Source organism: Uranotaenia lowii, chromosome 1, assembly GCF_029784155.1.
Source record: "Uranotaenia lowii strain MFRU-FL chromosome 1, ASM2978415v1, whole genome shotgun sequence".
NCBI lineage: Eukaryota > Metazoa > Arthropoda > Insecta > Diptera > Culicidae > Uranotaenia > Uranotaenia lowii.
The window spans coordinates 35,352,901-35,366,627 of NC_073691.1; the positions used below are offsets into that span (position 1 = coordinate 35,352,901).

The 13,727-nt window shown below is 35.7% G+C and overlaps 1 protein-coding gene across 1 annotated transcript in view; it reads left to right on the forward strand.

Annotated features, from left to right (window-relative positions):
• Positions 1 to 13,727, forward strand: part of LOC129739417 (RYamide receptor-like) — a 588,515-nt gene that overhangs the window by 461,740 nt on the left and 113,048 nt on the right. The gene's annotated exons all lie outside the window — the stretch shown is intronic.

Genomic DNA, 13,727 nt, shown 5'->3' on the forward strand with positions numbered 1-13,727 from the left:
ATCGACGCATTTAACTGAAATCGGTGTTAAATGAGTCATCTCAATCGCATTTGGTGTTGGTCGACAAAAGCATCCTAAAAAAGTTAACAATAAATTACTATTATTTATTTGATTAAAAACTCACATTCAATTGCAATCATAAAAAAGCTGTTTAATTTTTGAGTTTTAGAAATAGAAATATATTTTGGACAACTTCATTCAATTACTTATTATCTCTAAAAAATGTTATTCCATAATTGATAGGGTAACGGACTTATTTTGGATCAGAGGACTTATTTTTGACCACCTTGTCTAGCTCTCTTATAATGCAACTAATAATGAAAAAAATAGTGCATTATATTATGTGCCCGGACCATATTTGTTAAGAAATGTCAGGATTAGTTGCTTTATAAGAGAGCTAGACAAGGTGGTCCAAAATAGGCCCTCTGGTCCAAAATAAGTCCGTTAACATACTGTGTAAACACCACGATATTCAGCTTTATATAAACACTCCAATTTGGGCGATCAGACACTAAAATGAATTTTTATCCTGAACGAACTTCAGTAAAATCAAACCTAGATTTGAAGCCTAAATAAATCTTCACAGGTATCCAACCAACAAACTCCTGAGCTCGTGCCTCCATCTTGAGAAATTCGCAACAAGAAAGCCCATTAGAAACACGCCTAACGACGCAGATCGTGAAGAATGTGTGAAGAAAGAAAAAAAAATCTCAGATTATTTGTTGCCTATCTGAAGGCGATTTTAAATTTGCAAGTGAATTTGCAAATTTTGTTCTTGAGAAGCAACAGCATTGTAATTTAAACATATTTTGAAAATTCCAGATAAATTTCATGGTTTTTTTTTTAATTTTATTGCTGATCTATAAAAGTGTAAAATAATATTTAAATGATTGAATTTTATTAAAATATTATTATAAAATTGTAGTATAAAATTAAAATTAGATTTAATCTCGAAAATCAGGCATTTAGGAAATGCAAGAATTTAAAGCACAGTATTATAGAGTTGCAGTAAGGTTGAAAACTTAATATTTATTTCCCCTCAAATAAAGCGAATAAAAAAATATACCATGGACTAGAACTTCAGATTAAATCCGTTACTCGTTCCAGTATATATTAATGATTGGATTTTTCTGTAAATACTTTATTTGAAACGGCTTATAGGCTTTAAAGAGCCCAATTCGTTTTGTATAGTTGGATAAATTTTATAAAGTGTAAAATTTTCTTTTAAACTTTAATGTATTAAATTCCACATTTAATGTCTCTGTTTTTTAATGAATGTTTAACTAATGAATGCCGAAATTACATCATGATAACATTTAATATGAAAAAATATGCAGTAAATCTTTGAACTAACAAAATGAATTTCAAGATATTTAAACTGAATAATATCGAAAACTAATACTGGGCAATTATGCATAGGGGTTTAAACAGAATGTTTATTTAATGATTTAAATCCACCAATGAAAAACAACTAGAACCAAAACAAAAGATTTAAAAAGTACATACCGTATTGCACTTGCGTTTGGACTCTATCATATTGCGTCGTGAAGCCAAAAAAACATAAGGCCATCGACGAGATGATTTGCCATTTCGAAGTAATGCTTGCTTCCGCTGATAGCCAACGATTTCGGTGTCAATGCTGGCATTTTCCACAGGAATGAAGTTTACCAAATATAACCAAAAAGTCTGAAAAAAACAATTTTTTTAATTAAATTTATTCATTACGATGGCCTTTAAGTTGCATATAAAAGATTGTATTGAAATCTTTTCTTTCAAATCAGTTCAATTTGTGAAAAAGAATGAATTTTAACCGAACGACAATGCAAGATTGACGTCTGTTTGACTTACCCAATATTTGGTGGCACTTGCTTCAGAAACTTTGGCCTCAACAGTGCGTGATTACTGGACCAGCGATTTCACTGCAGGTCGTATGAATAGATTTTTTACCAGCAGCTTGCCAATTCGTAACGTGGTTGAGGTTGATGCACTGTTTCCATCGGAGCCGCTATTTTGGCGAAAAAAAAACCGATCTTTCGGACGGAGGGATCATGTAGCCCACCTGAAGCATCATGTCCATAAAACTAGAGCAACAATCAAGTGTCAATAACTGTTGTGGGAAGCCAGATTTCCCTTTCGCCTGTAGGGAATAATTTTTTCTTCCTTTGCTGAAAAGGAGTGGTGTTGAAAATTACTCAATTTTTCAACAAGTTTCAAAATATACCTACCTGAGAAAAATATTCTCTCAACGACGGCGAGGCCAGGGGAGTTAATACAGAGAGCATCTGGAGGAGCTTCCGTACATTCAACGTCCTCTACTTGTTCTCGAAAAATTATTTCGATCCGGATTCCGGCTCTTCCAACTGGATGCAATCAATTTATTTTGCACTATGCCAGCTGTTTTTTGGCCTTGTCTTAAGCGATCAAGTAGATTGTTGACCGGAACACAACTGTATCAACGCCGGAAGATTAAAATCTGCTCTGGGATGGACGCCCCGGGAATATTCAACAGGATTACCGTACCGGCACACAGATCACCTGTCCTTGTAGACAGGTGAGTCCTCGACCTAGTCGATGGATGGTATTTACGGTATTTACCTTTTTCCGCGCTCGAAAATTGCGACCGACCAAACGAATTACATCAGAAAAAATTGACAAAACAGACGTGGTTTGAGCACAGACTTATATGGGTCGATTCACGATGACGTTTTCTCCCTTTTGTGGTGACAGTTCGCACGTCCTGTTTACAAAATTTAACGAACGAGAAATGGGGTGCGGCGAAATTTTTCGTGTAGCTGCACGGTCAAGAAATTTAACTCAAAACTCAGTTTAAGGATAGCAAAAAACTAAGTTCCATTTTGTGAATTAAATTTAGCGCATTTTTTGGTTTCTCATGTTTATCTTTTTGGAAATGAACAGAAAGTTGAATAATGGTAATAGTGTAAGTGGTAATAGTTTGAGTCCATGCTACTGGAAATGCTAAAATTTGTAGCAAGGGGGTATTTGTTACTCAAATTGAGCTAAATGTTGGAATAGAAAGAAATGTGCTAACTCAATAGTAAAAAAAAATTTGCTAAGGGAAAGTAACCAAGTATTTTCGCTTAGTTGAGCCCGAGAAATTTTGTGTGTAGTTTTGCTGTCAGCACAAAACTTTGGAACGAGGTTATTTTAACATTTTGTTTATGTTGTTTATTTTGAATAAATGATACCCTAATTACACCTAGTTTTGCTGTCATAGAGAACTTAAGATAAAAAATCACTTTGCTATTGGTATCTTTATTTGGTTTCAGATTGCGTTTAAAAACAAAATAGTTAAACCAAAGTGATGCCTAGTTTTGCTATCCTGTTGAATCCTACATCAAATTATGCTAACAGCTTGCTGTTACAACCTCATTTTGGTTTCAGTCTGCTATCAATTGAAAAACTTTGAAACCTGTATGATGCCTTATTTTGCTATCGCAAGAAATTCAATATCAAAAAATGCTGTCACTTTGCTGTTGACACCTCAATTTGCTTTTGGTTTGCTATCGATTTAGGCATCAAAGTCTGCTCGGGTAAGCATTATCCTTGCGTAGATAAAAATCAGCTTTCATTCTCAGTATTTGTCGATTTGATTTCCTGGTTGCAATATTTATCATTATTTTGGTTCATTCCCATTTTTACTTGTAAATGTTCATCTAAATCGTTGAATAATCTCTAAGTGCTTTCTCAAATCAATTTGCAATTCATTTTTTTTTCTAGTCGTTCTTTTAACCTGCTTGGTTATAATCGATGAGATGCTTGGGCCTCTTGACTCGCCTTTCTTACTTTCAAGCTGCCCTCTCGACTCGAAAATGAATTCATCTAGTCCTCTCGATTTCGTCACTGCTTATCGCAACATTGGATATTGATCTTTTAAGAAACTGAAGCTGCTCTCTCAACATGCTGTAATGGTACTCTCTTAACGCATTTAAAACTTTTCTCTCGATTTGATTAAAAAAAAACGTGATGCTTTTGAATTTTGAGACAGTTTGATCAAGCTATCCTATCTCGCTATCTTATCTCAAAGTTGATCACCCAGACAACCATTTGGTGGGTATATCAAATTTGCAACACAAATATACGTGCAAATATACGTGTAAACATATCGTATATAATGCAGCAAAACCAGTATATACGTATCATTTTGGAGGCCATATAGGTACATTAGCTCACATGGTTCTGTTTGTATTGTCGTAATAAAATCATGCAATGTATTTAAATACGATAAAGAATATGCATGGGCCGCACAATGTAGGTGCAGATATACGAAAATGAGTTTGAATAACATTCATACGATATAATCTGTAAAATAATATACGACTTCTGATTGTCTGGGCAACAAACTTGATAAGTAATTCAAAAAACCAACTTTTTTGAAACGCTTTAAAATTCAAAGTAGTATTTTTGGATCACTTGAATTATGACTAATTCAGACTATTCTCTCACAACGCTTCATAGGTCGTTCTTGTCTCAAGCTGTTCTTTCAAACCGCTAAATTTACAATTTGATAAGTTACTTAGGCTATCCTCTCAACTCGCATTTAAATTTCAAGCTGTTCTTTTAATTCGTTTGGAACTCTTATCAGTAACTGTACTCTCCACTCGCTTGTTGTTTCATAAATAACTCAGGCTGTCCTCTCAATTCGTTTGTTGTTTAATCAATAATTCAGGCTGTCCTCTCGACTCACCTTTCGGTTCCAAGCTGTCCTCTCAACTTGTATATTTTTTCATCAATAAATCAAGCTGTCCTCTCAACTGACCTTCCGATTTCAAGCTGTTCTCTCGACTCGCTTGAATTCTTATCAACAACTCAGGCTGTCCTCTCAACTCACCTTTCGATTTCAAGCCGTCCTCTCAAGTTGTTTGTTGTTTTTATCAATAACTCAAGCTGTCCTCTAAACTCACCTTTAGATTTCAAGCTGTCCTCTCAACTCGCTTGATATTGTGAACATGATCAAGTTGCCCTTACGACCTACCCATATTTCATTTTTACTCTTATTTTGGCATTATTTCATGAGACGCTCATTTCTAAAAAAATTCTTGTTATTTATCACATATGGTACAAAATTTTCAATTTTTTTTACACTTCAGTCTAAATAGCTACCAAATAGCATCTAACTACATTTTTTTACTCAAACTACTTTTTGCTTAGAGTGTTTTAATTACTCATTTTATCATGTTTTTTGCGTAACGGGTAATCAATAAAGTGTTTGAATGAAACGAAGCAATCGAAAGATTCAGTTGAATCATTCAACCAAGTAGGCTCACAACACATTAGAGTGAAAGTGTTTGATTTCTTAGCAACTTTGATGATAATTTACTCAACGTGAACTGTTTGTTTTCTTTTTCGAGTTCGATTTTTTTTTTCGCTGATCCCAAAATCACATTTAAAATTCCCTTGCAGTTTCATTACACTTGGAACTTCAGTGAATTTCTTCATTTCAGGTGGCTCATAAATATTTCACTTACCCTTCACTTAAGTTACAAGAGACCGAATCCATGTTCACTAGCTCATCACTTGAATTTTAAGTGAGTGGTACTGGAAAATTTTTTTCACTTAAAACCCCCTTGACCAGTCACTTAATTACCAATTTCACTTGATTGGTCACTTGAAATTTAAATAATTGTTCGGGTTGCAAGCAAATGTTGGTTATGTTGTGAAAGATTAATTTTATTGTGGAGACGTAAAATAGTTATGTATGAGCTGGTAGGTGCAGCAAAACAGTAATTTGTAATTTATGTGAATCGGGTAACACGTCGTCCAAATGAGGGACCAAAATAGGAATCGGCATAAGTTTTACAGAGCGATTGTGAATAAATTTACTATGGTGGGAAATCTTTGTTGTATATTTTATATAAGTTGTATTAAATTTTAAATAATCTAAATATTTCAATTTAACTTTTACTTTTGTTTTTGTTTGCTTTTAAAATAGGTTCCGGAAATGCTTCCCGATTTATTATTTTCATAAAACATCAAACAAATTTTGAAAAAAAAAGCGAAAAAGGAGAATCAAAAACCTCGATTTTAACCCATCAATGAATTGATAAAAAATAATGTATTTTTCGAATTTGTAAATAAATAAATAATCGATTTGATTATATAAAAAGTTGATTGTTCATTAATATTCCAAATTTTCATCTTAAAATCTATATTACTGAAAGACTCAAACGACCTTAAAATACATTTCATTTTTACTTCAGGCTCGCTTGGACTTCACTTTGTCACTCAATTGAAATTCACTTCAACAGCCACTTAATTTCACTTGACGGTAACTAAAAGTTTACATGAATACACAAAAAGCCAAAATTCACTTCAGATGTCACTTACATTTTAAGTGAACATTATTTTCAGTGTTTATAATTTAACGATTAAAATTACTTAAATTTCTGTTATGAATATTTGAAACAATTTCACTCTCCGCCAGCTTCATCAGCAGATCACTATCTGAAACTTTTTTGTATTAACTTACTTGTATCCGTAATCCGTAATAAAAAATTTTTTAAACTCTGGATTTAGGAAGAATAGGAGTTGATTGTGTGCATAGGAGTATCTTTATCCTATACTAGCAATCTGAATTATGAAGTATCTCGGCATTTTAAGTAAGACTTATGAAATCTTTTGATCTAAAGTAGGAGCACTCACCCAAGTTAAATCGTAACGAAAGCAATCATAGGTCAATTTTTTTCCAATTATTAAGTATTGTAAGATATGAAAACTGATTTCGGAGGCCCCGATTCCTCATACTTATCTATATTGAAAAGTCATAAATCAGGTAAGTAAAAAGAATGGAGTAAGTTTAAATAAACTAGAATTAAAAATTGAAAAAAAATCGATTGAAGATCAAAATTTATTCTTTGACCATACATTGAATGCTGGGAGACAGAAGTCTTCATTAGTTTCAGCTCAAATCTTCAAATCAAACGTTGGTAACCTCAAGTGCTCTCGTGATTAAAAAAGAACTAACCACCTCACTCACTCCCAACCCGTTATGATGTAATAAACGGGACCGGTATGTTTTTTTTTTTTCATTTTTTGGGGAGACCAACCGGCACACGGTCTTAAGCACTGTTCCGTTACATATTTCGGGGGGACGACGGTTTACGCGCTCTCGTTGTTTTTTTTAACTTTACTTTTATTCCCACCGAAGATAAAAAGTGGAGCAGCAACAACCCAAAAGAAGAGAGAAATAAAATTAACTGAACAAACCAGCTTGTGCCTCAAAGTTGCAATCAGACAATACCGGCTGCTACAGGTCTTGGATGATGGCTCTGGTTTTTTTTCTTACTTTTCTTGGGATGCCTTCAAGCTCCCAAATTTGTGTTTCAAGAAGTTTGTCCGCTTCACGTCACATCACGTCATAAACGTCCCGCGGAATCTCGGGACCAGTCTGGTGGAAGAGTTGTCAGTTCAGGACATTCTTTTTGGGTGCTTCATTTTTAGTTGATTTTTTCTATTTTGATGTTGGTTTATATACTTGGTGTGGTAAATGATTGTCTTCCAAAAAAAAGTGGATTTGTAGGGGTCAAATCTGGTATTAAAGTTGAAGGAGCTGAACCAGTTGTGGTTTGTTTTACGACCAAGAATGTTAAAAAAAAGTTCCGGATGCAGTGCTTGAGAAAAAGAGTGCCAAATAAAATGTTGAAACTTAAAAGTGAGATTCGTGATATGAGAAAGACATTGAAAGTTTTCAAACAAGAAAATCGTTCACTCAAGATTGGGACACCTTTATATCTACAAAAAAAAATTGATTGTGTTTAATTATCAATGAAAGAGCCGTGGACTGTATTTTGCTCGAATTTGGGGACCGTTCGAAAGTCCGAAGACACAATTTTCCGGATGCTAATTGGAGGGATTTGACTTGAATAACTTGGCACTTAAATGTTCTCTATTTACAGTTTTATTTACACTATTTACACTTATAATTAATTGAAGGAAACATAACTTAACGGAGGAAGGAAAACTTAACTTGGAAGGAATTAAAGGAGGAACTTAACTCAGCAGGAACTAATTTCAACTCGTTGGAACTTCTTCTTAAAGAGCCACGTCTTAACTGGCCGGAAACTTGAATGGATCTGGATGGATTGGCGAACACGTCAGTTGCTTGAATGATTGCTTCATTCACACGCACACAAACATCTGTGTGCGCAATGGAACTTTCCACTGCTCGCTGACTGAAGTAACAGCATGCAATTGTTGTTGTACGCCGGCCGGCGTTTACCGGCGTTTCCTATGTACACATATGAATGCATGTCCTTGAATGGACAAACAACACACAAAAGTAGCAGGCGGTGATCGGTGATGACTTTTTTCGTTGGTGGCGCAATTGCGACGTTGCCAATTCTTCGAGTTTGGCTCGAACATACTCCCCCGGGGAATCTTCGGAATTTCAATCTTCCTCGTCGTCGGGCTGTTAGGAACGTTGGGGACCTTGAAGTAGCGCGCGCAATGTCTTGTTTTTTGCGCACTGTCGACCCCGCACTCACGAGCCAGGACTGGAACACACAATTTTCCCTGAGTGTCGAGGGATCTGCTTGGGAATGGCGACGAAGCAAAATTCTTTCAGGAAAATGCACCAAACGACAGTCGTTCAGTTGGAAAAGTTGGTGCTTTTTGGAGTAAGGAAATCTGCTACTCTTTTTAAACTGGATTTTCTTGAGGCACTCACGGTTTTGAAGGAAACGGCTTAACTTCTTATTTTTCTCAGGCAGTTTTTTACACTTAAAATTTGGATTTTCATCCGGACGTTTTCAGCAACGGTAGGAAAATTTGGCATCTTAGATTGTAGCTGAATGTTTCTTTCTCGAAGAATTTCACATTTCACTGACTTAAGTTCAGGATTTTTCTCAACAGGTGGAAATGGTATCTTACACTGGAAGGGATCATCGGTAGGGAAGATAAGATTTTTGCAACACAAATCATTGGAAAGTTGGCTGGCGGATTGGACATGGAACTCATTCTGGGGCGGAACCGAAAGTTGCTTCTTACTCGCGTCTTCTTTTGGGGGAAATTTCACTCCACTTTTTTGAGGAATATTATCCTCATCAGGGTAAGACTTATCTTCTTCAGGATTTTTCTTAATGTCTACAGAATTGGTCTTAAAATCTTCATTTGATTCTTCTTCGGATTTAAGGTGCTGAACGGAAGATTGTTCAAACTTAGGGCAGATGTTCTCTTCTTGGATCGAGAAACTTTCTCTTAATTTTATGCTTGGAATTTCATTTCTTAAAGATGGTGCATAACTTAAGGCGGATGTTGTGCTAATGCAACTTGTTGAAATGTTAGAAGAGAATTTTTGAAGAGCGATCAAAACTTCAGAACAGAGCAACTCAAAGACACTAAGATACTGGAAGTGGGCTTCAAGATCCTTGAAGGGAGCTAGATCAAGGATTTGTTTATGAGCGGCATAAAATTCTTCTTGTGCTTGGCCGATAAACATAAAGTAGGCTCTGATTCTTCCTACAGTCATCTGGATACTCAAATCATCACTCGGATGGAGCACATGGAAAATCTTCTTCACTTTTTGGAACTCATGTTCCCTGCGGAAAATCAGAGCATCTATTTTCTTCATTTTCTGGGTCGGGGAATTCATATTGTGTTCGGTTATAAAAATTTGGGAAAATCAGCAACACCACTTAAAAATTGGAGCAGCACCAATTAACGCTGAATCCGATTCACTGGCAGGAAAATTTTGTCAAGTCACTTGTTTACGGTAAAGCTTTTAAATTTTTCACTTAAGTTTTTTGCGTGCCTTTTCTCACTTAACACTTGCATCCGGAGCGCAGCAGACTTTCGAAACAGTCAAAGTTCTTATCCGGTTCGAATCGGACCAATGAAAGAGCCGTGGACTGTATTTTGCTCGAATTTGGGGACCGTTCGAAAGTCCGAAGACACAATTTTCCGGATGCTAATTGGAGGGATTTGACTTGAATAACTTGGCACTTAAATGTTCTCTATTTACAGTTTTATTTACACTATTTACACTTATAATTAATTGAAGGAAACATAACTTAACGGAGGAAGGAAAACTTAACTTGGAAGGAATTAAAGGAGGAACTTAACTCAGCAGGAACTAATTTCAACTCGTTGGAACTTCTTCTTAAAGAGCCACGTCTTAACTGGCCGGAAACTTGAATGGATCTGGATGGATTGGCGAACACGTCAGTTGCTTGAATGATTGCTTCATTCACACGCACACAAACATCTGTGTGCGCAATGGAACTTTCCACTGCTCGCTGACTGAAGTAACAGCATGCAATTGTTGTTGTACGCCGGCCGGCGTTTACCGGCGTTTCCTATGTACACATATGAATGCATGTCCTTGAATGGACAAACAACACACAAAAGTAGCAGGCGGTGATCGGTGATGACTTTTTTCGTTGGTGGCGCAATTGCGACGTTGCCAATTCTTCGAGTTTGGCTCGAACAATCAATAAAAATCTAACATATCAATCCTGTGAGTTGACGAAATGTTCAAAACACCGAATTAATGATTAAACTATCAGATTGATCATTTCACATGTTTTTTTTGTGATAAACTAGTCATAAATTTTGGATTTTGTCAAAATCTGGTTTCCTCAAATCTGTTTATTAGCAGAATAAATGTTTATTTAACCTTTTAAACGACTGATAACTGGATTTGAAGATGAAGTGTTTTAGAAATTAGGTGTTATGATGCAATCATCATGGGGTTTGGGAGTTAAACCCCCTCCATGAGGTTCTAAGAAAAGCAAGGGAGGTTTTCTACTCTACACAGAAAAATTTAAATTTTTAATCCGATTTCGATGATTGAGGTTATTCAAGAGTAAGGCCGCCGGTTCATGGCCTAGAGTATAGCGTTCCAATCTTCTAAGCCAGAGTCCATGAGATCGAATCTCGATCACGGCACATATAATTAAGCGGTTTTTTAATGTACAGAATTACATTTTTTGACAGTTTTGTAAACAACATTTTTTTTTATCAAATTTAAACTCAAGTTAATACTATAGCTTTGCCCCCAAGATCCAAAACATCTGTTGAATGTAGACAATTTTTCGGATGGGAAAATGGTGTCTCGATTTGTCGTCGCAAAAGGAATCGCATTTTTTTATCAGACCCTAAAATTTCGTACCTCGCGAAACTTTTTATCCCACCAATAGAATTTAAAAAAAAACTTTAATCATGCTAGCATTAGATTTCAAAACTTCTCAGCAAAATTCAACAATAGACGTTTCGTTGTTCTTATGATATTGCAGTTAAAACGGTAAAAGTCCAAAAAGTCCGATTTTCGTAGAATGATTGTATCTCAGGCCACACAAACTTTAAAAAGCTAAGTTCTGTGAAACAATAGTGTAATAGTTGTCTATCTTACGCAGAAAATGTGATCAACATTTATCATCAAAGTAAAAAGTTATAGAGGTTTAAAGTTGAAGGCACAGTACGCGTGTTTCCAATTTCTGTACAATTATGATCGGTACTGTAAATACATCACAATCCACTCAGATCGAAACCTATGAAAATTTAAATCCCTCACTAATCGATGAAAATATTCACACATCCCGATGCATTCACGCCACACCGGTAGCCAATGCAATTAATCTCAATTCAGTGAATCGATCCAGGATCAACCGGAAAAAAGAGATATAAAGGAGTGAGAAAAAAAAATCTCCGAAGCAGATATGATGACATAATCCCGCATCGTCGCACGTTGTCGTCGTTTTAAACGAATCCGATCCGCTTTACAACCGGTGTGGTAGGCGACCCACTAACCGGTTCACCTTTCCTCGTCCCGGACTCCGGACACTCAACGGATCCTGTTGGGGTCCCGGAATCGAAGACGGCAATGCTCAATGACGACGATGGAGTCGCGACGTGAACCTACTCAGGTGCAAGAGAAGGACACAAAGGCACTTGTCTCGGCAGGGTACGGATTTTGGATTTGACAAGGTTGTAACTGGAAAGTATGAGAGATCCGTTATGAGTTTAAAAAAAATTGGCGCGCTGTACCGGTAATTGTTAGGGTGAATGTGAAATAATGGAAAAATTACTGAAAAAAACTTTTAAAATATCCTTTGTAACATTTATGAAATTCAGCAAACTTAAAGTTTATAGTACACATTAACGCACATTATAACTTCATATTTTTAAAGTTTTTTTTAGGTGAACCACTAGGAGAGATAAGGGCATAATGGTCACTTTAAGGAAAACGCTTATTGAACCATAGAGAACAGATATAATATGTGAATAACATCATTGTTTCGTGTTCAGACACTAAAATAGTCCATTGCCCAATTGGCTGAAACTTGAAAAAGTAGATAAAAACGTTTAAAAATGCATTTTAAATTTTTTTGCCGAAAGCTGAAAACCACTCAATGTAGGGACATAATGAGAACCCTCCTGGGGCAGTAGAAGCACCATTAATCGGGAAACGATGAGCGTTTTCTGCCGTATAATCTAGCAGCGAATTCAAGTCGATGAAGTCAACTGAATAATAGAGCTACAGCTTGACTTGTTTCATCTGACTATTTGGCCTATTGGTGAGGTGTCGGAGAGGTAATCAGTAGACTCGAGTTCGATTCCTGGTTCCAGGTGATTTTGTTTTCATTTACCATTCATGATCAATGCATTTTGCACTAAACGGTGAGGCGTAGATTCATCAAACAAAGCAATAACAAAATTATCTAGGTCTGTTTGTAGAATTCAAAGAATAGACACATGCTCATACATTATGTTTCTGGTTTTTTGTTTGACGGATGATGCTACTAGCCGTATAATGTAACAGTAAAACAGTAAAACAGTAAAACAGTTCTGCACGCAAAATGAAAGCACAGCAATATTTTTGTGACCCAAATTGTGCATCTATTTATTCTAAAATTATAACTCTACGTAAAGATCATGAGACAATTATAGAAAATATCAACATGAAAATTGAGGAAACAGTTTATAACGTTGTTTCTAAAGAGTTGACTTCGGTAAAAACGGATATGAGATCAGTTACTTCTGCGATAGAGGCGTCACAGGAATTTTTATCTTCGAAATTTGAAGAAATTCAGACGGATTTCAAAGATTTAAAATCCCGGAATGATGCTCTTGAAGAAGAAGTATCTGGTCTCAAATCCAAACATTCCAAACTTTCAAATCAAGTACAAAAGCTAGAAACGAACCTTGATAGATTCAATAGAGAGGCTATTTCTAAAAATTTAATGATTTTTGGAGTACCGTTTCAAAGTGGCGAGAATACTCTAGAACTTGTTCGTAAAATATGTGGGACTTTTAGTTACGATTTAAAACTTGAATACATAGAAAATGCAGTAAGACTACTTTCTTCGAATAAACCCAACGAAAAGTTACCACCAATTAAAGTATTTCTTAAAGACACTTTTGTTAAAGAAGAGATATTCAATAAAAAACGAAGCTTTGGGAAACTCGCTTCCTCTTTAGTTGACCCGACATTTGTGTTAAACGGAAAACCATTCAATATCACAATTAGGGACGAGCTTACACCTTTATCAATGGAAATTCTGAACGAGTTACGTGAATATCAGGACTTACTAGGAGTAAAATACGTCTGGCCTGGTAGAGGCGGTGCTATCCTTGTAAAACAAACAGATACTTCTAAACCAGATGTTATTAAAACAAAACTTGAAATGAACCAGTTTATGAGCAAGCACATCACTCAAGGAAAAAGCGTTTCATCAATTCCCAAGGAAACCCCATCTCCTAAACGCAAAAGG